This window comes from Myodes glareolus, chromosome 6 (genome assembly GCF_982192425.1).
Source record: "Myodes glareolus chromosome 6, mMyoGla1.1, whole genome shotgun sequence".
Classification (NCBI taxonomy): Eukaryota; Metazoa; Chordata; class Mammalia; order Rodentia; family Cricetidae; genus Myodes; species Myodes glareolus.
In genome coordinates, this window is record NC_142031.1 from 6,886,041 (window position 1) to 6,909,570 (window position 23,530).

At 50.9% G+C, this 23,530-nt stretch overlaps 1 protein-coding gene across 4 annotated transcripts in view; it reads left to right on the forward strand.

The window, feature by feature from the left end:
- The first annotated feature begins 6,718 nt into the window (after positions 1-6,718).
- Positions 6,719-23,530, forward strand: part of Spsb1 (splA/ryanodine receptor domain and SOCS box containing 1) — a 63,586-nt gene continuing 46,774 nt past the window's right edge. The window contains exon 1 of one of the 4 annotated variants that reach the window (XM_048415288.3): positions 6,719-6,884. The gene's annotated coding sequence lies outside the window, so the exon portion shown is untranslated. Of the gene's footprint in view, positions 6,885-16,135; positions 16,155-21,737; positions 21,757-22,530; positions 22,550-23,530 lie in introns of those variants that run through there. The other 3 variants (XM_087906847.1, XM_048415294.3, XM_048415301.3) reach the window with 3 other exon arrangements.

Here is a 23,530-nt window from a genome sequence, read left to right on the forward strand (position 1 = left end):
AAAGCAACAGAAATACAGAAGCCTCTCCTACATCATATGGAGGGCAACCTGAGGGAATCTGTTCTCTCCTTCCACCATGTGAGTTCTGGGGATCAAACCCAGGCCTCAAGCTTGTCACCAAGCACTTTACCTGCTGAGCCATCCCGACTGCCTTTGGGCTCCATGTTAATAACAGAATGGGACGGTGGAAGTTGGCATTGCAGAGACCATTTCTGTTGATGACTGAAGGACTGAGTTCCCAAAATGAGGAGAATGAAGGGCCAGCACCAGACAGCTGAGGGGCGAGGAGGGCATGCATACTAGTTTCCTGTCAGGGCCAAAGGCAAGGCTGTCTCAGGCTCTAGAAATAATCCTTCTTTGCCACCTCCAACCCCATGAATATTGACAGCTTGGGTTTCTTTAGCTTCATGACAAAACAGAGAAAATCACAGCATGTACTTCCTGGGAGGGCCCTGTGGGAGGATGCAGGTAGCACGTGTAATTCCTGGAGGTGGTAAGCATATAACAAATGTAGCTTGAAAAAAATTGATGAATCAGGACATTTTAATTACTCTTCTTCCATGCTGATCTTCTCTGGGAAGATTCAGGCCATCTTCAAGGAACATTCTAGAACGTTCTAGGCTGTGTGCAGAGGATGGCAGGACCTGTGCTTTGAGCTCGTGGTGTGAGGTAGAACCGGAGCTGACTCAGTTTCATCCGCCATCCTTTTCCTCTTGCTCCGTCCAACAAGCTCCCAGCATGCAGCAGGGTCTATGGCTCATGCCCCAAAAATACCAGTGCTGAGTGAATGAGGAAACTGATTCTTGCTAGGTGTGAAGATGGAAGAAAGGTCCAGATCTGGGGGTCCGAACTCATGATCAAGATATCTACCAAACACAGCAAACTCTGTGGTGGGGACTGGAGAGGGATTGAGTCCCTAGCTGCCAGAGGTGTCTTATTATCTGGGGACAACAGAGTGGCTTTTCTAGATTCTTTATATAGAGCTATGGTTCTCAACCTTCCTAATGCTGTGTTTAATACAGTTCTTCATGCTGTGGTGACCCCTCAACCATAAAATTATTTGTGTTGCTACTTAATAATTGTAACTTTGCTAATATTACAAATTGTAATGTAAATATCTGTGTTTTCCAGTTGTCTTAAGGGGTCACTGTGAAAGTGTCATTTGACCCCCACAGGGATTGTGACCCATAGGATGAGAAGCACTGAGTCTTAAATTTCTGAGCCAGAGTCCTGAATAGAGGTGTTCTCACCCCAAGCTTCTAAGTAAAAGAAAAATAGACCATTGAATAAATACACCTAAAATGAGTCTTTTTTTTTTAAATGACTTAATAAAAAACAATACAGTTGGGTGGTGGTGGCGCACGCCTTTAATCCCAGCACTCGGGAGGCAGAGGCAGGCAGATCTCTGTGAGTTGGAGGCCAGCCTGGTGTACAAGAGCTAGTTCCAAAACTACAGAGAAACTTTCTCAAAAATAAATAAATAAATAAATGAATATTTAAAAGATTCGTGTGTGTGTGTGTGTGTGTGTGTTGCCTGTATGTCTGGACACAATGGTCTAACGGTTGATCCTGGTGCCTTCAGAGGTCAGAATAAGGCATTAGTCCATGAAACTAGAATTATGGATAGTCATGAGCCACCACTTGGGTGCTGCAGATCAAACCTGGGTCTTAACCGCTCAACTATCTCTCCAGTTCCATGAAGTGAGTCCTCATTCTCTCTGCTACTGTCTGAATGATACTACTTGCTCTGTGTGTTTGTGTGTGTGTGTGTGTGTGTGTGTGTGTGTGTGTGTGTGTGTTCAGGTGTGTGTATCTTGTGTGTAGAGGCCAGAAGTCAACATTGTGTGTTATTTTAAATCTCTTTTGTATTTTGAGACAGGTCTCTCACTGAACCAGAGCTCGCTGATCAACAAGCCTGGCTGGCAGGAGCCTCGGGATCCCCCCATCTTTGCCTCTCCAGCTCAGAGGTACAGGTGTGCTACTATGGCCACTTTCTTACCAGGTCTTCATTTGACCAAATGATCCGGCTCCCCAGACCTGAATGATCCCATTCCAGCCTTTGCCATTCACACTGAAACTCTCTAAAGCCAGTGTGCAGAACAGCACAAGAAGGTTCTGTTCAGGGGCTGAGGTGAAAAAGCAATGGTCTTACCCAGTGTGCTGGATCCTGAATATTGCAACACTGGCCTGCCAGGTAAGATGTGCCCACTGGCGCAATAAATAGAGCCACCAAGCTTAGAGTCGTAACCACTGCTTTTTGTTTGGACCCGAGGCCTCTTCCTCAAGAGGGAAGTCGGTTTTGGTACCGTAAAAAAAACAAACATTGCAATAACTGTTGTCCCAAGATTCCCCCAGAAGGGGTTAAACTCCTACCCTCACCACTGAGTTTAGGTTTCAGTTCTCAGAGAAGGGCGAAACAGGTGTCTCTCCCACAGAGCTATTTATCCACGATGCCCTTGTATTCAGGGACAAAGCCTGAGCCAGCCTCACAATGTCTCAAGGACAAATTCAGCAGCCCCTTCTGAGTCACATCCAAACTTGCCCAATTTTGTGCAAGTATGTCCAAAAATGATAAGACTAAACCTCAGTCATTTAAAAATATACTAATATAACCCTGCTTGTTAACTAATCATATTTGAGATGACTTAACTGTTCCTGAAACTCCTCTTAGCTGTGCTTAAAAAGAATCTGCAGGGTTGTTGCCCTTTTGTACCGGTGAACGACCCCACATGCATGCTGAGATATTAATAAACACTCTTTGCTCTTACATACTATTTGAGTCTGGGGTCTTCCTTCAGCATCTCCTCAGACCCTACACTCTATCCCCCATCTCTTTAGGATTCATGTAGTCCAAGCTGGCCTTGAACTCACTACGTAAAGGATTCTGACTTTGAACTTCAGATCTTCCTGCGTCTACCTCCCAAGTGCTGGGTTTACAGGTATTATACCAGCAAGGCCAGGTTTATGTGATGCTAAGCACTCTACCAACTGAGCTGCATCCCAGTTGCACAGAATGACTGTTTCTGTATCAACGCCTTCTCAGAGTCTTCAAGCCTGGGTACCACCCAAAGCCTGGCATCGTTTAACGGAAATTTTTCTCTGAATGTTTGATAGAGCTATACTGCAATCTCACATTCTGCCAGCAGGTGTCACTGTTCAATAACATGTGATCCTGCACCAGTGCCATGTTCAATAACATGTGATCCTGCACCAGTGCCATGCTCAATAACATGGGGTCCTGCACCAGTGCCATGTTCAATAACATGTGATCCTGCACCAGTGCCATGTTCAATAACATGTGGTCCTGCACAACCCCCACCCTTGGACAAATGTAGGAAGGATGGACACACCAATTCATAAAAGTCACAAGATCAAAATCTGTGAAAGAACCAATCTAGTTTTACTTTGTGAGAGAAAGCTTAGACTACAGGTGCCCAATGACCTACAGTTATTTATGCACCCCAGGGTTTGTTCTTTCTGTTTTGGTAGCTCTTGCCACGCTTCTGTGTCTTGGATTGTTCTCACAAATCCCTGGGAATCTCTAAACTCCTCAAAACCTTTTGATTTCATCCTAACACAATGCCCTGCACTCATATTTGTTAAATGAACACACACCTATGAGGAGATGCCCCTGTGAACCCTGGAAAACACACGTAGAGCGGTTTTTGTGGATAACGAGTAAAGCGCCCCACAACTGTGAAGACCTGAGTTAAAATCGCCGGCATCCATGTAAAGTAAGTCGTGGTCGTGATCTTCTATAATCTCATTTCGACACTAATACTTTGAGATGGGTGGGGGGACTGGAGAATCCCCAGAAGCTCTGGCAAAGGCCTGGCAGAAATGAAGCCGTTCTACAGAGACACACTGTGTCTCAGTATGACTGTCAGACTATTGAAACAGTGGACCCCACAGAAATGGGAATGTCCCCAAGAATCTCATACTGGCAGAAGGAAAGGACACCAGCCAGAGGGGAACTTGTCTCCCAGAGCGATTTCTCACAGTTGCGAAGAACTCCTCAGATGAGAGCCCTGACAATGATGGGCCAGTGACGGTGGAGTCGCGTTTTGACTGAAACAGCTTAGATGCCGTCCACATCCTTGGCTTCTGTCTCACCTCAGAGCCCCCAAAATGAACTTGTGGGGTTTATAAGCTCTCTCTGTCCCTCTTCCCAGTGCAAACATATGAATACATCTTCTTTTTCTGCTTTCCATGTTTAATTTGGCTCTGTTAATTGGCTTATTGAGGATGGGTGGCTGGCCTGATTTGAAACACAAGTTGTAACCCCAAGTTAGCCTGGTGTATGCAGAAGCAAGTAAGAGACCCTTGTCTCAGAGGAGGTGGAAGGTGAGGACCGATGCCCGAGACTGTCCTGACCTCCACATGCATGCTGTGGTACATTGGTGCCCACATTTACATACACACCAGCAAGCACACAAAATTACCCTCAAAACAAACAATCCCCATAGGTTAAGTACCTTGGTCATGGACACACAGGGAACAGCAGAGTTGGAGTTTACACTTGGCTACTCCTATTCCCAAGGACCTCGGAGAAGATGGGAGCCTATGTTCTTTTAAGAACAGCAGGATTCTTCCCTTCTGTCTCCAGCTGTCCAGGACATCTCAAACTAGACCTCGAGCCATCATCAGAAAAAGCAAGTCTGTGCAGGTTTGTTCCCTAGTGATCCATCCTTATCATTTCCAAGATTAAAGAAGTGAGCATACTAACTATATCACAGCGTCCATGATACAAAAGATGTGGAGTGGGTGTGGGAAGACTTGGGCAGAACTGGGAATCTCCTCCCCATGGATCACAGGCCTGACTCAGGCTTCAAGCATTTATCAGCTGACCTTCCAACGGCGTTTATCAGCTGGTGTTACACTATTGCAAGAACATGACTTTGCAGCAAACAATAGCATTACGCCCTGTTACTCCTCACAGTCTGTCCTTGAGGAGTCTGTAAGAGCGCTGGCTCTGAGTCACAGGGGTCACTGGTACGTGACTAAACATCTGACATCTAGCATACCTTCCCGGTGTTCGGGGGCTGGGGAAGAAGACTGTCAGTACCTAGGTACCCAACAGGATCGGAACTTAAGAGTTCAAGACTTTTGAGAACTCTTTCTTGGGGCCACCAAAGCTTAGGACCCCAAATGAACACCTGCCATTCTAATCACTTGAAATGTGTCCCCAGTCTGTCCTGGAAACTGTCCCCCACGCAAAAGGCAAGGCCTGGAAGATTCTTTTTGAGGAACCTGAATGTTTGTGGGCCCCTGGTGTGTGGCTGTCCTCCCATGCTGGAGGAGGTCAGTGGCTGCTGGGGTCACTCCAGAATGCTACAAGTTTTAAGACTGTGAAAGGGCTAAAGGGAGAAAGCCATGATGGTCAGCCAAGTGCAAACACCCCCGAGGCACTGACAAGGCTACCCGCCTAGATAGCTGTGGACTTAAACCTATAGGGCCCCAGAGCGGCCACATTTCCCCCTCAGGCCCACCGTGTCCATTGCAGGTGGAAGCATCTATGTTTTCAAACAAAACTAAACTTATTTGCAACATAATTCCTCTGGCCCTTAGGGTTGCATCTTTACCGTGATTGAATAACGAGAGTGGCCACAGTATTTATAGCACCTCCTCTGGCATTCCCTACCACCCACAGGTGAAGAGTGGGGAAATCTTAGGGGGATTTCGTCCAGGCAGGAATGTGAAATCCCCCAGTCACCTTGACAACTATCTTGTGCACAGTGAGGGAAAGAAAGATTCCTTCCAGACTAGAGGTTCATAAAGGTGGAGACTGCCTGTCGCTCATGTGGTCCTAAGCTCGGGTACTGTTTTGAAGTCTAAAGATGCCTGCCTGGCCCGATGGGTGCAGAAAGAGCGAGAACAGTCCAGTAGAATTACGAATTGACTCATATACTGGTCCTTTGCACGTAGTCATTACAGAACCTTAAAACTAAGAGTTTAGGGCGGTGGTGGCAAACGCCTTTAATCCCAGCACTCTGTGAGTTCGAGGCCAGCATGGTGTACAGAGTGATTTCCAGGACATCCAGGGCTATACAGAGAATCTCAGCTTCTAAAACACTTTAAAAAAAAAACAACACAAAAAACAACTCCGAGTTTCGAACGGAATTAAACAAGGTTTTGCTCCTGTGATTATTGTTATAACCTCACCCTGTCAAACCTGCCCCGCCCCCATGAATGAACCTCAACTCCCCAGTGCAGGGCCTGGCACTACCGCAGCCCTCCGCAGGCTTTCCGTTATTACAATCCCGGCTTCAGGCCCAGCCTTTCCCAAAAACTCCTCCAAGAGGGATCGAAGCTGTTGTTGCAGACGCCAGGGCAGAGATGCCTGGCTGCAGCCTCCACCACCCTAGGGAGCCTTCGCAAGAGGGCGGGGGCGCTCGCCCGCCCGCCCGCCGTCCCGCCCCGCCTCTGCACCCTGAGCACTTTGCGCTCTCTGCGCTCTCGGGCGCCTCGCAGCGCTCAGCGCTGGGAAACCCACGACCTGGCCGGGAGAGTAGAGGGGCGTGGCGGGGAGAAGGGGCGTGGCAGGCATGGGCGTGGCTGGCAGAAGACGGGAGGGCGGGGGTAAAGGGCGTGACCCAGGGGAGGGCGTGGTGTAAGGGACTCGACAAGGGGCGTGGTGGGGCGTACAAACCCCGCCCCTGGCACGTCCCTCTGTCCCTCCACCCCCCCACTTTAGAGAGGTCGGTTGGTTTTTCTTCTCAGCGCACGAGTCGCGCTCGAGCGGCCCGCGCGCTTGCTGCAGGAACCAGCTCCAGGCGCTGGCGCCGGGGCCGCGGGAAGGAAGCGATTTCGCTCTCTGCAGCAGCGGGCGCGGCTCAGAGCCCCGCGAGCCTCCAGAGCTTCAGGGGCTGCGGCCTCTCTGCACGGTAGGTGGCGCGGGACACAGAAGACCGGGTGGGTGGGCGCGCGGTGGGCCTCTGGGACCCGGGGAGGAGGCAACGTGGGGACCGCCGCGCTGTGGGAACTGAGAGAGTGGGCGCGGGGCAGAGCGTGGGCATAGGGTGGGCACTCAGCGCGAAGCGCTGGCTCCCGAGCCCTGCTCGCTGTGGGTCCCTGGAGAGGGGCCGGGCGCCGCCCAGCGCGCTGCTGCCTGTGCTGCTGAGGGCGGCTCCTGGAGGCTCCAGGGTCCCACCTGCGGGGGCGGCACTGGGTGGGGGCCTCAGTGGAGCGGGGACTGTCGCGCCGTGGGATGAGCCGCGGCGGCTGCAGAACGGAAAGAAGCCTGGGGCGCGCGATAGTCTCCGGGCGCCCTAGGGTTCTGTTATCGAGGCTGACTTTGGTTTCCCAAGTAGAGTGGACCCCTTCTGCACCGAGCATCGTGACCCTGCTGAGTTAGTTTCGCTTTTCCCGCCAGTCTGGGTTCTTATTTGCAGCGGTTACTACTGTCCCGGTCCCCCTCTTGATGCCGCCCGTAGCGCCTCTCTATGGGAGACCGCTTGGTGTCACTGCGCTCGGCGCCAGCCACCCCGGAGCCGCCGATGCTTCTCCCAGCAACCAACTGAGGATATGTCAGGAAATCGATGGAAACAGAGAAACAAGAGCAGCCTGAGTCGCTGGTGGAGCAGCGGGATGGATTGCCCCGCGCCTGCCGAGTGTGTAAAGAGTCGTTAGTTTCCAACTTTGCCAATGTGCGATGGCAAAGGCTCTGAATGTTCGTCAAATGATGCCTGTAAAGATGCTGACCGGCCAGGAAGTTGTGTGCTTTTGAATATGGGCGTGTGTCCTCGTGTGTTTGTGTGAGTGTCTGTCAGTGTATCCTTGTGAATATGTGTTTTCTAAGTGTTCTTGTGTGTTCACATATTTCTGTAGCATGTGCTGTGTGTGTGTGTGTGTGTGTGCGCGCGCGCGCGCGCGCGCTTATGTTTGAGTGCGCGTGCCATCTGGGATAACCAGTGGGGCTGGCCATTGGCTCTCCAGGCTGTGGAGTGTGACCCCCTTGCTTGTTTGGTTCTGGTAAGTGGGGTATTGCTGGAGCGTTAGCTGGCACCCATCCAGGGAAGCCCCTGTGAGTGCCACCTGACCAGGGCTCAGGCTCTTCTTTCTCTCTTCCTCTCTTTTTCTCTGAAAGTAAACTGTACAGTGTGGTGGTGAGCTGGCAGAGGCTGCTTCCTGCGTGAGTAATATTTAATTAGATACTCTAGTTAGTAGCTTCAGAAGCTGCTTATGAGCTGAGTTTTAACAGGTGTTTATAGTAACAGTGCTGTCCCCCATGCGAAGGCTTGGTGTCCTTGAAGGGGTGTGTGTGTGTGTGTGTGTGTGTATGTGTGTATGTATACACTGAGGTAGGATGGCCTGGAGGGAGTTAGCTTTCTTCCTAATTGTTAGATCTGAGGAGAGTAGACAGCTTTTCTAACTTCCTTCCCTGGGAGGTAGAAATCATTACGCCAACATTAGTGGCACAGACAGAAGGAATCATGGAGTCGGGAAAGCACTACATCACTTAGCGAATATCCAGCTAGACAAGCCCTTTCCCAGTGGAAGGCCAGTGGAGAGGTTGGGTGGCTTACCCACCGTGCTATGGACCAAGCTCCAAGTCCTGTCCTGGCTGTTGGCTAGTGTCCCCGGCACTGAGGTCATAGGCCAGGCAACTGCAGAGTGAGGAGCTGGATTAGATCATTTGAACCATTTCTGCTCCCCCTCTTTCTGCAGGGAGTGCTTCTTCCAGTAGATGGAGGTTATCTGGATGGGAGGTGTGGAGTTGCTGAATCCAGAAACTTTACAAGTCTTTTTCCTACTTAGCCGAGATCCCACTTAAATCAGCCAGACCAAGCCCTGGGGAGAAGCCACAGCTGTTAGAGTCTCAGGAAGGAGTGGTCTTGCCTGGGGCCCTGGATGAGGTCACTTAGGGGATAAATGAAGCTGCCTGAGTGTGAGGTTGTGCCAGCCAGGGTGGACACACCCTTCAATGGGTTCCTTACGGCTACTGCATAAAATTGGGCCCCTCAGAGTCAGCATAGATGTTGAATTCTCCTTGCTCCCAGGAGGTGCTGCTGCTCATGGAGATGTGAGTGCTCCCTTCTAGAACCTGCCATCTTCTCCTTTCTGGGCAGGCAGAGGTGTCTTCACTTTAGCCAAGTCTTTGCTTCTCACCGGGTTCCAAGTTTAGTCTAGGAATTTTACACCACTCCCTTTCAGAAACAGGGTGTGGCCGGTATGCATGAATTGATTCATCCTCGTGTTAGGGGTATACAACGTGTGGCAGGTGTGCATCAGTCTGTCTAGGTGTAAGTGCACAGGCCCTGCATTCACTGCAAGGTCAGTGAGAACAGAGCACACAGCTGTCTGTCACCTAGGGCTTTCAGTGCTGTGCTCACCTTTTTTCCCAATGGCATCCTCTCCAACAGAGAGTGCAAATGATGCCCATGCTGCCAGGGCTCTGGTCCCTCAATGGCATCCTCTCCAACGGAGAGCCTGAGTGATGCCCGTATTGCCAGGGCTCTGGTCCCCAAATGGTATTCTCTCCAATGGAGAGTCTGAGTGATGTCCGTGCTGCCAGGGCTCTGATATGAGCCTTTGTCTTACTCTTAGTGGGCAGTGGCTTGAGAGATGTCGTGGTACTCTGATCCAAGCCTTTGACATGTTAACTTGTCTACACTTCCCGGGAGCCCTGGACTGTGGGCTCTCCTTCCTTCCGTCCCTCTTCGCCGCATCTGGCAGGTTACGTAGTCAAGATCTGTTTGCCATTGAATGGTGAAGTCAAAATTCCAATCCAGACTTTAGTCACCAGAACAGAGTCTTCCTCTTCTGCCTTTCCTGTCCCCTCAGCAAGTTTGTGTTAACTTTTAAAATTTTTATTATTGCATGTTTACGTGTGTATGTAGAGTGTGTGTGTGTGTGTGTGTGTGTGTGTGTGTGTGTAGAGGTCAGAGGACAACCTTGGAGAATCTCTTCTCTCTACATTATGTAGGTATGTAGGTGCTGGGGATCAAACTCAGGCTGTCAAGCCTGTGTAGCTAGCCTTGTCTGCTGAAACATCTTGACGGCCTTGTTAATTTTTTTAAATGAATCTTTTTGTTGTTACAAAAAAAAATCCAACCATGTATCAGTGGAAAGGAGAATATACTGAATAGGTCCCCACATTCCCTCACCAGTTTCAAGGACCAACACATGCACCTACATGAATGCCTGCATGTATATATACATGTTAGGATATTCTGAAGTGGAATTATGTTGTCAGTTTACCTGTAGCTACCTTTTAAGATGAACTTAAGGGGGAGAATTGGATTTAAAAGAGAACCTGTCACTCCTTATGAGGGTAAGATTTGGGTCAGTGTGCCACCCGCACTTTGAGGGTGACGTTGACACTATCTGTATTCTGGTCAAGAGGACTGCGCAGCCAGTCAGGGCCTCCAGCTTGGTGCCACTCTTCAGAGCCTCTGGGCAGCATCTTGCTTATTTAGCCTTGTAAATGTTCTGTGCGTTGCCTAATATTAAAAAGAATGAGTCTGAGGGTCATGAGGCAAACCACAGCGGCTTAGGCTCTCCTGGCCTCCCTGAAGAGTTGGGCAAGAGAAGCCGCCAAGGCACAGCCCAGCTCTGCCTGCCATGGAGGCCCAGGCCTTGTGCAATGCTGGTGCCGGGGGTCATGGCGGGCTCGGGCGTCAGGGTAAGAGAAATGATTTGTCAACAAATTCTGGACCAGACCTCAACCCAAGCTTAGCTCTTCAGCTGGCAGTGCCGTCCATGGATGGAGGGGGTCTGGGAGCCTCTGCTTCCCCCATGCAATGCCCGGGAAAAGAAGGGGAGTTCTGGGCTGCCGGGGCTAAGTGTGGAGGAGATTGTGAGGTGACCTCACACACAGAAAAGGGCAGCAGAGTGGGACTTCCGTGACTCAAGGTTGGAGGGCCCTGCCCGTGACAAGGTCTCCAGTCTGCCCCTCACTGTGAACCCTGCTTGCCAGGTTACCTGAAGCTGCTGGCTATGTTTTGGGGCCACCTTGATGGGTAAAGTTACAGCTTTCTGAGTTACTTTTCTTGTTGCTAAGACAGAATACTGGACAAAAGCAGCTTAAAGAAGGGTTATTTCATCATCTTGGGGAAGGTATGGCACAGAAGCCTGAGGTATCTGGTCCTGTGGTGGCCACAGTCAGAAAACAGGGAGAGAGAGACGGGGCTGGGACTCAGCTCGCTTTATCGTATTTCTTCAGCCCAGGAGCATCCCAGACATTTCCACTCACACTCAAGGTGGGTTTTCCCGCCTCAGCTATACCTCTCTTGAAATACCCTCATGGACACACCCAGAGGAGCATCTCCTAGGTGAGTCTAAATCCCATTAAGTTGACCGGGAAAAACTAAATATCATAGCACCCCTATCTTGTGAACATTTGTGTCCGCTTCTCACCCCATCCCTAAGGAGCAAAGGCTCTTGCCCTTTGGGTCACCTTACCTTTGCAAGGTGACCTGCCCTCCAGAACAACTTACGTTCACTGGAAAGAACCCATAAGCTTCTGGGGACAGACTTTGTGGGTATGGAGCCGTGGTGGCAGGGGGCACAGAGTTGGGTCTGCTGAACTTACTGGGGCTGAGAGTCTTCATTTAGTATTGCAGTTCCGAGAGTTATGAAGGATGCTAACAGGTTGGTTGGCTGAAACATGAAAAGCTGGCACTCTGTGTTGGAACAGGAGATGCCAAATCTCCCTGGGTTTAATGCAGGAAAGAGTTGGCAGCTGGAAAGATTGGAATTCCAGAGGGGCAGGCAGATCTCCCACTTAAACCTCACCGCCCATCCTGGGAAGGTCCAAAAGATGAACTTCCCACCCGTACTCTCGGAAATGGACTCAGGAGGAGATCCACCACTCCTGAAGTGCTGCTTGCTCTTCTCAGGCCTTCCGTGGAACCCTGAGAACTCTGAGCTCAGTGGGAGTAATTGGATGGGGCAGAAGGAGGCTGAGTGGTGGCGCGCAACCTCCAAAGACCAGGTGGGTGTAATTAGTAATTATGGTAATGGGAGGCGGCGCAGAGCCGCAATCACAGGCGTCTGGCTCGTGCAGACGTATGGGGCTGGCGAGTTAATCACCACGTTCCTAGAAGTGAGATAGATGGGAAGCCTGCTGCATTCTTGACCGTGCAAGCAGAAAGCCTCTAGGGTGAGTGAACTGAAGACTAGCTCAAATCATAACAACGGAAGCATGGCTCCTCCACTCGTTTCCAGCTTGAACCAGTTTTCAGGCCCTGAGCTCAATGACAGGGAGGCCAGGCCTACCTGAGTACACCCAGTATCGCTCACGAAAACTTATACGGTTAATCTTTTGGCCAGGCCTCCCGGAGGGCCTCTGAGCAGGATGACTATGCACTGGAAGAAAGGAACAGAGTACCCCGGGCCTCCTGGATGTTGCCGTGAGCTGACTTTAGTCCAGGAGACTGGAATTGTCATTGTGGTCCTCCCTTCCGACAGGGGCTGATGGACGTCATGTGATTCATGGATTTTCAGTTTAGATCCAACTCGGAGGGTGCTGTGGGTCCCTGAACATATCCTGTCGTTATTTTTTTTCCCAACCCCAGAATGTAATTGGAGCAGAAAGTATAGCAGCTGGCAGAATCATCACATTGACTCTCTGACCTGCGGAGTCAGGGCCTGCAATCCTTTAGACATGTGCCCGCCCAGGGAGATCAGACATCAGAAGCAGTGCCATCCCCTTTAGGGGGATTTCAGAGATGAGCACCCCCATCAAGGGTTTGAGAGATGCCAAGGGTGATGGTCTCTCCACCCAGATCCCCATTCAACTCAACAAAGGACACGCAGCCTATGCAAGACACATATGGGTCTCAGAGAATAATACTGCCCACCATTACCTGGACCAGTGTCGACTCCAGCTCAGCTGCCATTACAGATGTGACTTTCTTTTAAGCAAATGCACACATCTGGTACCTGGTATATAGCTATTGACCTGGCAAATGCCTTTTTCTCCAGACCGGTCCATAAGACCTTCCAGACCTTTCAGTGGGCAAGGCCAGTAATACAATGCGTGGTTCCACCTGAGGGGCAGTCAGCTCCCCTGTGCTGTGGCACAGATTCATTCCTGAGGACAGTCCTACTTACCTTTCCCTTCTACCATACATCCCACGTGGTAATGATGTTGATAATATGATGCTGATTGGATTCACAGAGCAAGAGGTGAAAACCACCCTGGATTACTGGTAAGACAGCTTCATGACAGAAGTTAGAAATAAGATCTACTGAAGTTTAGGTGCCCTTTGCATCAATGAAGTTTGTATGAGTTAGTGGTTTGAGGCATGCCGGAACACCCCTTCCTAGGCAAAGAATAAGTTGTGCCTGGCCCTGTCTCCAACCCAGAAAGGAGCATAATGCTAGCAAGCAGACGTTTTGGACTTTGGAGATAGTACATTCCTGGGTTGGGTGTGTTACTCTGGCCCATCTATTGAGGGACTCTTCAAGCTGCTGGTTTTGAGCAGGACCGGACCGGGGGAAGGCTCTGCAACAGATTCAGGCTCCCCTACCGACTGCTTTTGTGTTTGGGCTGCATGATCCAGAAGCTCCAGTGATCCTTGAGGTGTGGTGGTAGATAAGGATGCTATTTGGAGCCCTTGGCAGCTCCACATGTGAATCACTGCACAAGTGTTTGGGATTTTGGAGCATGGCCCAGCTGCTATCCCCAAATAACTACTCTCCTTTTGAGCATCCCTTGGCATGCTGCTGGGTCTTACTGGAAAGCGAACCTTTGACCATGGGCCACTACTTTGTCATTTGATCGGAGCCACGCATATGAACTGGTGTTATTAGACCGCCCTAAGCCATAACAATGCATGTGTTCATGGGAGCAATCCGTGATCCAGCAAAAGGTATTTATATGAACCTGAGCAGTGCCTGAAGACTCAAGTGTGTGTCTGAGTAGACAGAAGACATGTAGCTAGATATGTGTCCCAAGTAAGTGGCCCCTAAAAGATGATCTCAGTAAAGGGGATGTTGGTGTTCAAGTGAACAGGGGTGATTTGTTTTCAAGATGACTGGCTAGCTTCTGTCCCTAGCCCAATGTTCTGAAGATGTCTGGCCAGCTTTTTTCCCTAGCCCAATGTTCTGAAGATGACTGGCCAGCTTCTTTCCCTAGCCCAATGATATCCTGAAGTAGCCATGGTGCCAGAGAAGAACACTGTGTGAGAAACAGAGAGACTGACGCTTGGGAATTACGTATGTAACATGCATTCATGGTTTGTTTCTGTCTGGTGAAAGGGGCTGACAGCTCCTGAGGAATGACATGTGAGGTTGACTGCTAGCTCTGCATACACAGACATGCACGCATGCACACATCCATCCATGAAAGTATGCGTGCACGTATGCACGCACACACAAACATACATAGCGTCTGATGAGGAGGCTGGAGCTGAAAGGTCAGGGGAGGTAGCTGTCTAACCCAAACCTGCCAATTGGGAGGTGGGCTGGCAGCACTCCTGGGGTACAGTGGGCAGACTTTGGGAGCTCATTGGACATGGAATGTTAAAGAAGGCTGAAGAACTATAGGTGTTTCTGAGAAACCCAGCTAAGAAGGTCATAGTGGATCCAGACCCTAGAGCGAGGTCTAGAGACTAGGTCCATGGAGGCCCTTTGAACCTGTCCTGGTGAACGTGGCCCGAGTAGACCTGTTCAGATAGACAGGAAGACTTGGGGTTAGAGAGAGGCCTGGACTAGAAGCTAGGAACTGGAGCTTCTTTGTAAGGAGGTTTCTCTGCAAACAGATTGCATGGCATGAGGTGAGATGCCATGGGAGATGGAGCCATGTTGGGCATCTTCTTCCAGAACTGGGCAGACCTTTGGTGGCTTCTCAGGCTGGGTGTTCCCTTCTGGTTCTCCTACCTGGTACTCCATGTCTGGGGAGTGACCACCCCTGAACATCAGCAGGTACTTGCTACCTGATGTGTGGCCTCTAAGATGAGTATCAGAGTGTCCGAGAACCCTCTGGAAAGCCTTTCTGTTTATGTTTTTATGGTTTTAAAAATGGAAACCATTTTTAAAATTTCAAGAGAAAAACTCTAAAATCAACCGTCTTAACATTTCTTCTTTTCAGTGTTGGGGATTGAACCCAGAGCCTTGTGCGTGCTGGGGAAAAGCCCTACCACTGAGCCACACTTTCAACCCCTGGGTTTTTGAGACAGAGTCTTGTTGTTTTAGCTTAGATTGACCTGGAACTTCTGATCCTCCAGCCTCAGCTTCCTGGGTGCTGGAGTTACGGGTATGTGCCACGACACTCAATTTGTATGATGGTAGAAATAGAACCCAAGTCTTTGTGCATGCTGGACCAGTACTCTACCAGCCGGGCTACATCTCCAGCCAGTGGGAAGGTGACTTTGTGGTCCGCTTTCAAGGTGAGTTTAGCGATATGAGCTCCGTGGGTACACATAGGTGCCCACTTCAGCTGGATGGCCGATGGAATGAAGTTGCTTGTGTTGCTGGTGGGGAAAGTCTGGGTGCCAGAGAGATATGGCTCTGACTTCTCGGCCTTAAAGTGCCTCTCCAGCCTGGTCCTGGAAGGAGAGGAATAACACCAGTCATGGCCCAGCCTCTATTCCCAGGTCTCTGGACTGTGGTCAACACTCTGACCTCTACCTCCTAACTTCCTTTACCATCCTAACCCCCTTAAGCCTGATCCAGCACCCTAGTTACTAGACCTGCTCAGCAGAGGTCATCAATGACCCGCACACTCGGGTACCCTTGCCCTTCCCCGTGTTAGGACTTCCTGGCCCCTCCTTGGGTCTCTCCTGCTGCTACCAGACCCTGTTTGCATCACTGCTGCCTGGCACCTCTCCCCGACCCTGAGACCTTCCTGCTCATCAACTGGCTTTTGGTTGCTGGTGGTTTCAGATTTTGTAGTCCATGGTCACTCAGCTCTGCTGCTTCTGGGCCTGTATGAATCTGCACCTCTCATGAGCAGTAGGGCATGTGACGAGCAAAAAGGCACACCTCACAGCCGCTGGGAAGCGCAGAGACTGGCGTGCGGATGTCTACACCATCCTCTCTCCGTTTCTTCCCAACAGCTTCTTGCATTCTTTCCATACTCAGTCCGGCATTCAGTGTGGGCTGTCTGAAGTCCCGGCTTCTCCAGAGATGGTTCTGCTAGTAGTCGGAATCCTTGTCAGATGCCTCCGCCGGGCTCTGTGCTTGCCTCCCTCCAGTGGCCCTGGGAGGTAGGTACTGCTGCCCTGTTTATGGGTGAGAAGAGTGAAGTACAGGGATGTTCCCTGAGCTGTGGACAGCTTCCAGGTGCCTGGTGGACCCCAGGAACATGAACCCAGACACACGTGCCCATGAGGAGGGTTTCTGCCAGGCTGGGGAGTTTTCTTGGTTGGCACAGGGAAGCTGGCCCTCATGGAGAAGTCTGAGAAGTGGCTGCATTACTGTATAGCAAGGATGGCATTCTCTGTCTGGCTGAGGTCATTTGTGGGTTCAGGGTGCCCTTGTACTCGTCTTCCACCATCTCACCTCGAGTTGTTTCTGAGATGTGTTGATTGATGGAGTGTTGTTTTTTTCCCCCTCAATTTGCCTGTTTTACCTTGCATATAAAATAAAGCATAGTAAGTGGGGATCCTGGACAGTGTCTCTCAGAAGACCCAAATTCAAATCCCTGCTCCTTCCAACTGGCTGACTTCCTGGGTCAGGTCATTAATGCCCCCTTGGCAGCGCTGCCGTCTGCCGACCAAGGCGTAGGTGTCTAGCTGTGTGGTGTCGCTCTGTTGCCTCAAGTCTTCCCTCTTGTGGGATCTGTGATGATAAGATACTACTGCAGCTGTTGTGGGCGGCCACAGAGGAAACCCAGAGGGGCTCATCCGTTGGGGATCACAGGAAGCCTGCAGACCCAAAATTAACACAGGAGTCAGAGTGCTAGACTTTGTGAGGAATGAGCCCTATATGTCCTTTGCTCTGTGAAACCCTTCAGGGGTTTCTGAATGAGACCTGTTAGACAGGCAGAAAGCCGGCAGAAATGGAGTCAAGTCGCTCGAGTCCTCTGCATAGGAGGGAGACCTTCTCATGCTTTCCGGATCCCAAGCTCTTCTCAGTTTGGTGATTTTAGGGCTCACGAGAACGGTGGCTGTGTTTGTCTGGGATGCATGGAAATGGTGGAGGGGAGAGCTTCCTAAAGACATGCAACAGTGTTCAATTTATAGTAATTACCTATAAGTTATATGTTTGTGTCAGGGTTCCTTTGAAAAGTCTTTCCTCAGAGTGACGATCATTGCTCTGTCCTATGTGTACTGTCATGTTGATTCCAAGTTGATTCCCGTGATCACCCCCCCACACACACACACACACGCTCCATTTGCCCTCTAAGGTCCCTCAAAGCCAGCCTTCCTGCCACCAACCTGCTTTCAGGACTGTCTGGAAAGCTCAAGATAAAATGCCCCCCCTTTTCAAAAATTCCTTCATCGTTCAACCACTGTCCCCTGAATGCCTGCTCTGTCCAGGCCGTCCTGGTGTCTGCACCGAGGGAGATGCCCAGACAGAACTAACCCGGAGGTTGTGTCTGAGCCGAGCCCGCATGACTGGCTCTCTGTCTTCCCTGTAATGGTTTTGCCACAGCTGAGGTTTGCATTACAGTCAGGTGTTCACCTCGGAGACTGGCAGACACAGACACCTTTAGTCCCCCGCCCTGACACCCAGTGTCAAGGATTCCTGCACACTCCCCTCTCTCTTCAGTAGACATGGTCATCCTCCCTAGGAAGGCCATCAGGTTCAGGAATAGCATTGGGGTTCTGAAAGATCAGAAGGGCTCTGGGGCCTTGGAGGTTTACACCGAGCATCCCCTGAACCTGTGTTTTTGGACACTTTCCCCAGTTCCTACAGACTCTTGGGCCATTTGAACTGGAGGGGGCTACTTACATTTAGGGTTCTCTACAAGATGAACCTTTTTTTTTTTTTTTTGAGTGATAGTTTGCACTGCTCAGCATGGATTTGGAGTCCCTCCCCAGAGAAGCCAACTCTGAGAAGCCTTCTCCCTCCTTCTCTGTCTCTGTTTTCTGTCTAAAATGCTTCCAGAAACCTGGCAGGAATCAATAGACGCAAACAATATCAGGGCCAGCAGGCAGTGCCCTGATGTTTCTGCAAGTTGCTGGCTGTCAGGTGTGACATATGACTTCACTTGGCGTGTTTTGAGGGTTCGTGGGGTGCTATGTCTGTTTCTTCCTGAGAAGGTGGGTTTAGAGTAACCCGAGGAAAGAGAGCTTTCTCTTTGGTACTGAGCTGTCTGTCCTTCCCCTCCAGCCAGGTGAAGCAGCTGAACTTAGACCTGGTGGAAACCAGGGCTCTATGTCTCTCTCCTAAGCGTGTCAGTGAGTTGAGACTCAGGACCCTTCAGGAGGACCAGACTTCATGTTGGTGTAGCAGACTCCCTGCTGTCTTTCTGAACATTTTATAATGTGCACAGCGCATGCTATCAGCACATGCCACCGTCTCTCAGGGCCCAGTATATGCAGTAGGATGTAGTGCAAGCCTTGCTTCTCAGGTCTTAACTGTGGTGTAATTTATGTGGCACAGTTTGCCTACTCTAAGTGTCCACGTTGATTTTTAAGACATAGTACACAGATGGATAGCCATTGATGCTCTCTCTCTCTCTCCCTCTCTCTCTCTCTCAGTGTGCATGTGTGTGTCTGTGTGTGTGTGTGTGTGAAACAGAGTCAGGGTCTCTTTGTGGCTATGGCTATCCTATAACTATCTGTGTAGACCAGGCTGGCCTTGAACTCACAGAGACCCGCCTGTCTCTGCCTCCCAGTGCTTGGATTAAAGGTGTGCGCCCACTGCAGCATTCCTGCGAGCGAGGAGAGTCAGGGTGGAGACAGTGCTCTCAGGTTGCTTGGCTGCTGGCTGCTGGCTGCTGGCTGCGGTCCAGGTGGGCACTAACATGATCTCTTTGGACAAGCCACTTATGAACTAAATTTCTTGTCACTTGAGCAGTATCACTTTGACTCGTCCTGCAGAAGTGGCACAGCTTTGGAAAGCCCCCAGGGAAAGCTGTCCCCAGGATGTGACCAAGGGTGGCATGAGAAGATTGTCCACGCTAGACCTATTGTGAGTTTGGGGTGGTCCTGGGTGTGAATCACTTATTTCCTTCCTGGGCTTAGGAAGGAGTCCAGTTCTTCGGCGCAGAGGGAGCATCTGTGTCGGATTTCCTTCTAAGTCTTCCCACTAAACACGAGAAACAGGCTCTTCAGTCCGTTCACAGACAGCTAAACACGAGCCGAGTGCTGCACATGGAGGTGCATTGCATGCCTGTAATTCCAGGATTTGAGAAGCTGAGGCAGGAGAATTGTGAATTATGTGAGGCAGGGCACATAAGCGTGGACTACATAGTGATCCTGCTGCCAAAGAAAAGAAAAAAAAAAATCAAAACCGAAAGTCACATAAGAATTCATGCTGACACAGTGATGTAGATGCAAGCAGTCCCTGTTTTGTTGTATGTTTTTTCTTTTCATTTTTTTCTATGTATGTGTTGTGAATGCATTTTTATTGCACACATGCATGTGTGTTTGTGTGTGCAGGTGTGCACTCACGAGTATGTATGCATGTAGAGGCCTCAGGCTGATGTTGGGAGCCATCCTCCTTCACTCTTCCACGTTATTCCTAAGTCAGTTTCCTGGTGGGCCCCCATGCCCATCTGGCACGTATGTGGTTTTGGGAACCCAGGCTCTGATCCCCATACTCCCCAGCCTCCCAGTGTGTCCTCACCCTCTGCCTACCACTGAGCTGGAAGCCAGTCAGGATGGGGGTGGTGAGAATCAGTCACTACAGAACCACAGCACAGCCCTGGGGTGGGATGTGCTGGGCTGTGTAGGTAGAGTTTCTGGCAGAGGGAGGCAAAGGCACATGACTGGGCCCAGGTTAAGGAGGAGGTGGGAGAGTAGCAGCGTCTTCAGCTCCCGATCCCCAGTGTGTGGCCCTCAGCAGATGTTGGTGATGGCCACGTGAGCGACACCAGCATCTCAGAGAGGTAAGGAAAAGATCCCGAGGCTTGCACTTTCCCCAGACAGCCCTGGACATGTTTAGTGGTTCTGCTGGGCTGTCAGCAGATCCAGCCACGTCCAGCGAATCTTCCACATTCTCACAAATACCTAGAACAGCTGCCGGCTGGGAAAGCTGGAGGGCTTCCCACAGCTACCCTCCGTCTTTCCTGGTGGGAGCTGGGAGCTGACATCAGTGATTTATTCTTCTGCCTGTCTTCTGCGCGGCTACAGGGACATCAGCCAGAGAGGTGATGCGTACTTGAATTGGTAACCAGGAGGTAGAGGGAAGTAGGGGAGGGAGCAGGGTTCTCACACTTACTTCTGCTCTTTGTCTAAGAATTGACATTAAAACAAAACTGAGAAAATGGAGGCCTTGCCGCTGGGCTTCCCTTGTAGTGCCACGTCTTTCTCTGAGAAAAACCAGCCCTGAGCGTCAGGCTTTAATTACCTTCCCGAGGGGCGTCCTGTGGATATTTCTAGTGACGAGTGGCTGAGACTGAGCTCCTAAATAAAATTAGGGTTTTAACTGGGTCATAAGCTCACATGCTCCCAGAGGCTGGGAAGGGAGGCGGCAGGGCATCGGGAAGACTGTGGCAAAGAAGTATGTGTCCCAGCTAAGGCGTAGCTTCAGGGACAGTTGAGCCCAGTGGTGTGGCAGCGTTGCCAAGAGTCTAGATTTGATCTTTTTTTTTTTTTTTTTAAATCGAAACTTTGACACAGATGATTCAGCGAGTTTTGTTTGAGAAGTGCCCAAACTGCCGTGGTTGGAAATACAATCTCTACGATGAAATGGAGGACAAGACTGGGAAACCTATGGGGTCACACAGTTTGGGTCCAGGGCAGCTGAGATGGGAACTGTTTCTGCACCTGGTCCACCCCCTGCCCACTTGCCCAGGTTGCATTGTGGGTAAAACTGAGACCTGATTCAGCAGATCCTTCTGCAAGAGATGTGTGCTGGCACTGGGGACAGCTGCCTACTCAAGAAGAGATGGCGTTTGTGTGATTGTCTTCCTGGGTACCCTGCACAGAGCCTCTCGGGTCGTTTTTTTTTTTTTTTCTTTTTTCAGTTTTAGGGATCTAATACATACACCTGGTAGATAATCCATTATCTTTACATTGCAGATAAGCAAACTGTAACCTGCTGAGGCTCCACCCCCTCTGGTGGGTGGGATTTGAGTACAAGTCTGATTCCCCTGTCGGCCTGTTAAATAAGTATGCAGTACTCTGTCTGGTGCCAATGACCTTGCCCCTGGGCCATGGCTGCATTCTAATTATATCCACTGGCAGGCATCATCACCCACCATTTGGAGAGCACTGGGATTGGAGGTTGAGGCCCCCCTCGCTCCTCTCCTGTTGGGAACCTGGGGTACACAGGCTGCCCCACCTCTGAGGGCTGCTGACTAATTCTCTTTGCAAAGGGTTGTTTCACAGGCTTGCACTTCCAGTAACCACGTGGGTGGATTTGTTTCACTAAAGGGGAAAATGAAACAAAACAAAACATAGAGGGGTTTTCTTTCCCAAGAAGAGGACTTGCTAATTAAGGGTTCAGCATGCGTGGCTCAGGGCATCCTGGTGCATTTCTGCAGCCAGCAGGGCCTCTTGGCAGCTCGCTCCAGGGAGAAATCGCTTAGTCATTTACGAGCGGATCCAGGTGCGGGAGGTCAGGGAGGTGGAGGGGTTGTGGGGGCACAAGAGGTCCTGCCCTGCCCAAGGAACCATAACAGCTGGGTGCTCCCTCCCGCTCAGCCCTGCCCCAGACTGCAGGAGGAGAACTGGGCGAAGAGGAAGGTGGCAGGTGAGACAGCCACCCAGATCCTTGGGGCTCATGGCACTCCCAAGGGGTGTGGCCTGGCGAGAAGAAGAGCTCAGCTGATGCAGACCAGCTGCCTACTGCTGCTGGAGTGGATTGGAGACAGGGGGGGGGGGCATGCCTAGGCTGCTTAGGTTCTGCTGGAGTGTGTACAAGGCAGTTCCAGGGGACGGTGTGTGTGTGTGTGTGTGTGTCTGTGTGTCTGTGTGTGTGTCCATGTCTGTCCGTCCACATGGATATTTCCACATAGCATCATCCAGGGCATCACTACACCTGGTTGGGTCCAGGCACTATCAAAGCAGAACCTACTTCGGTGCTGGTATTGGCAGGACACGGGGAGCCTCTGCTATGTCCTAAACTAAAGGTAGAGCCCCTTTTAGTTGTCCTACAGCGAGGGAGCACAGGTGGCAGCAGAGACTGATTGCTTGGGCGGCGGACATGGGAAGTTTGCTACCCTGTAGCCCGTGTGTCCCTGTTTTAGAACACGGGCATAAACAGGCCGCACAGGGTCCGCTCCGAGTGCAGCGGATAGTTGCTCTTCTCCAGGGTGGCAGCCTCTAGTCTGGATGAGGCCACAGGGGAAGCTGGGTTTAGTCTGTGTGTGGAGGAGGTTGATGCTGTTTTGAGCTTGGCTGGGAGTCAGAGAGATGACTGCATTCTAGCGTTGGCACTTCCTGCTTCTGTGACCTGAGTGTGCTGGTCATTCCTCTCAGCCTCCAGTTTCCCCCTGCGAAGTGGGAGTGTCAGGATGCCCCACGGAAGGGGATGGTACATGTAGGTGAGTTGCCTGGGGGGTGCCCTTTTACTAGTCTGGGTGCCCTGCCTATTGGAAATGAGGCGGCTTGTCATCAAGAGGGTGGATAGCCAGATAACTCTCCCCAAATATAACACTAGTGGAGGTGGTAAGGGCAAAGGGACCAGCAGGGTTTGGATTGAATTTTAATGGCAGTCAGTGACTCGGGTGAGTGTGGGAAAGCTATGTGGGGGCCGTGTCTCTGACACTGGGTCTTATGTCTGTGAGGGCTGAGCGAGGAAAGGAAGATGCTTTTGCTGAGGGAGGGCAGTATATATGCAAAGCCTTCAGAGGTGCACCTAGGACTTGGATAATCAGTGCCTGAGAAATGTCATTGGAGAAGGCAATATGATGCCTGGATTTTCAATTTGATACTTGGGAGGTGCGAGTGTGTGTATGTGCGCGCGCGCACGCGTGTGTTTGTGTGTGTGTGTATGTGTGTGTGTGTGTTGTCTATACGTCTGTCTCTGTCTTTCCCTTCCCCCTACAGGTCGATTGGTTTCTCGGGTCTGAGCTTTTTATTCGTCTCCGACCTCCCATTTATCACACTGCATATTAAGGGTGTCTGTGTGCCAGACTTGGCCATGAACCAGTCCCTTCCCCAGCCATAGGAAGCGGAGTGGACAGTTGTGGGCTGTGACAAGCCAGGTGGAGACAGGAAGCAGCTGCACTCTTTCCCCCTTTCCGGGCAGGTTAGGGAAGCATGGTGATTGTTCTGGGAAGCTCAACTTGGACAGCGCCTGGGTTTCCTGTGGCCAGTGAGGGTGGAGCCTTAGGACTGAGGCAAGGGCTGGGGTTGGGCGTGGGCATTGGAGGCTTATGTGCCCTGCCAGACCCTCAGCTGAGGGGTGGCTGGTGGTGATAGACCCCCACACACCCTGCCTATTACTGTGCCTGCTCTCTGCCTTTCCTGCTTTCCCCCTTGGCAGCATAAGCCCTGCCTGAGAGGGTGTTTGCAAGCTCTCT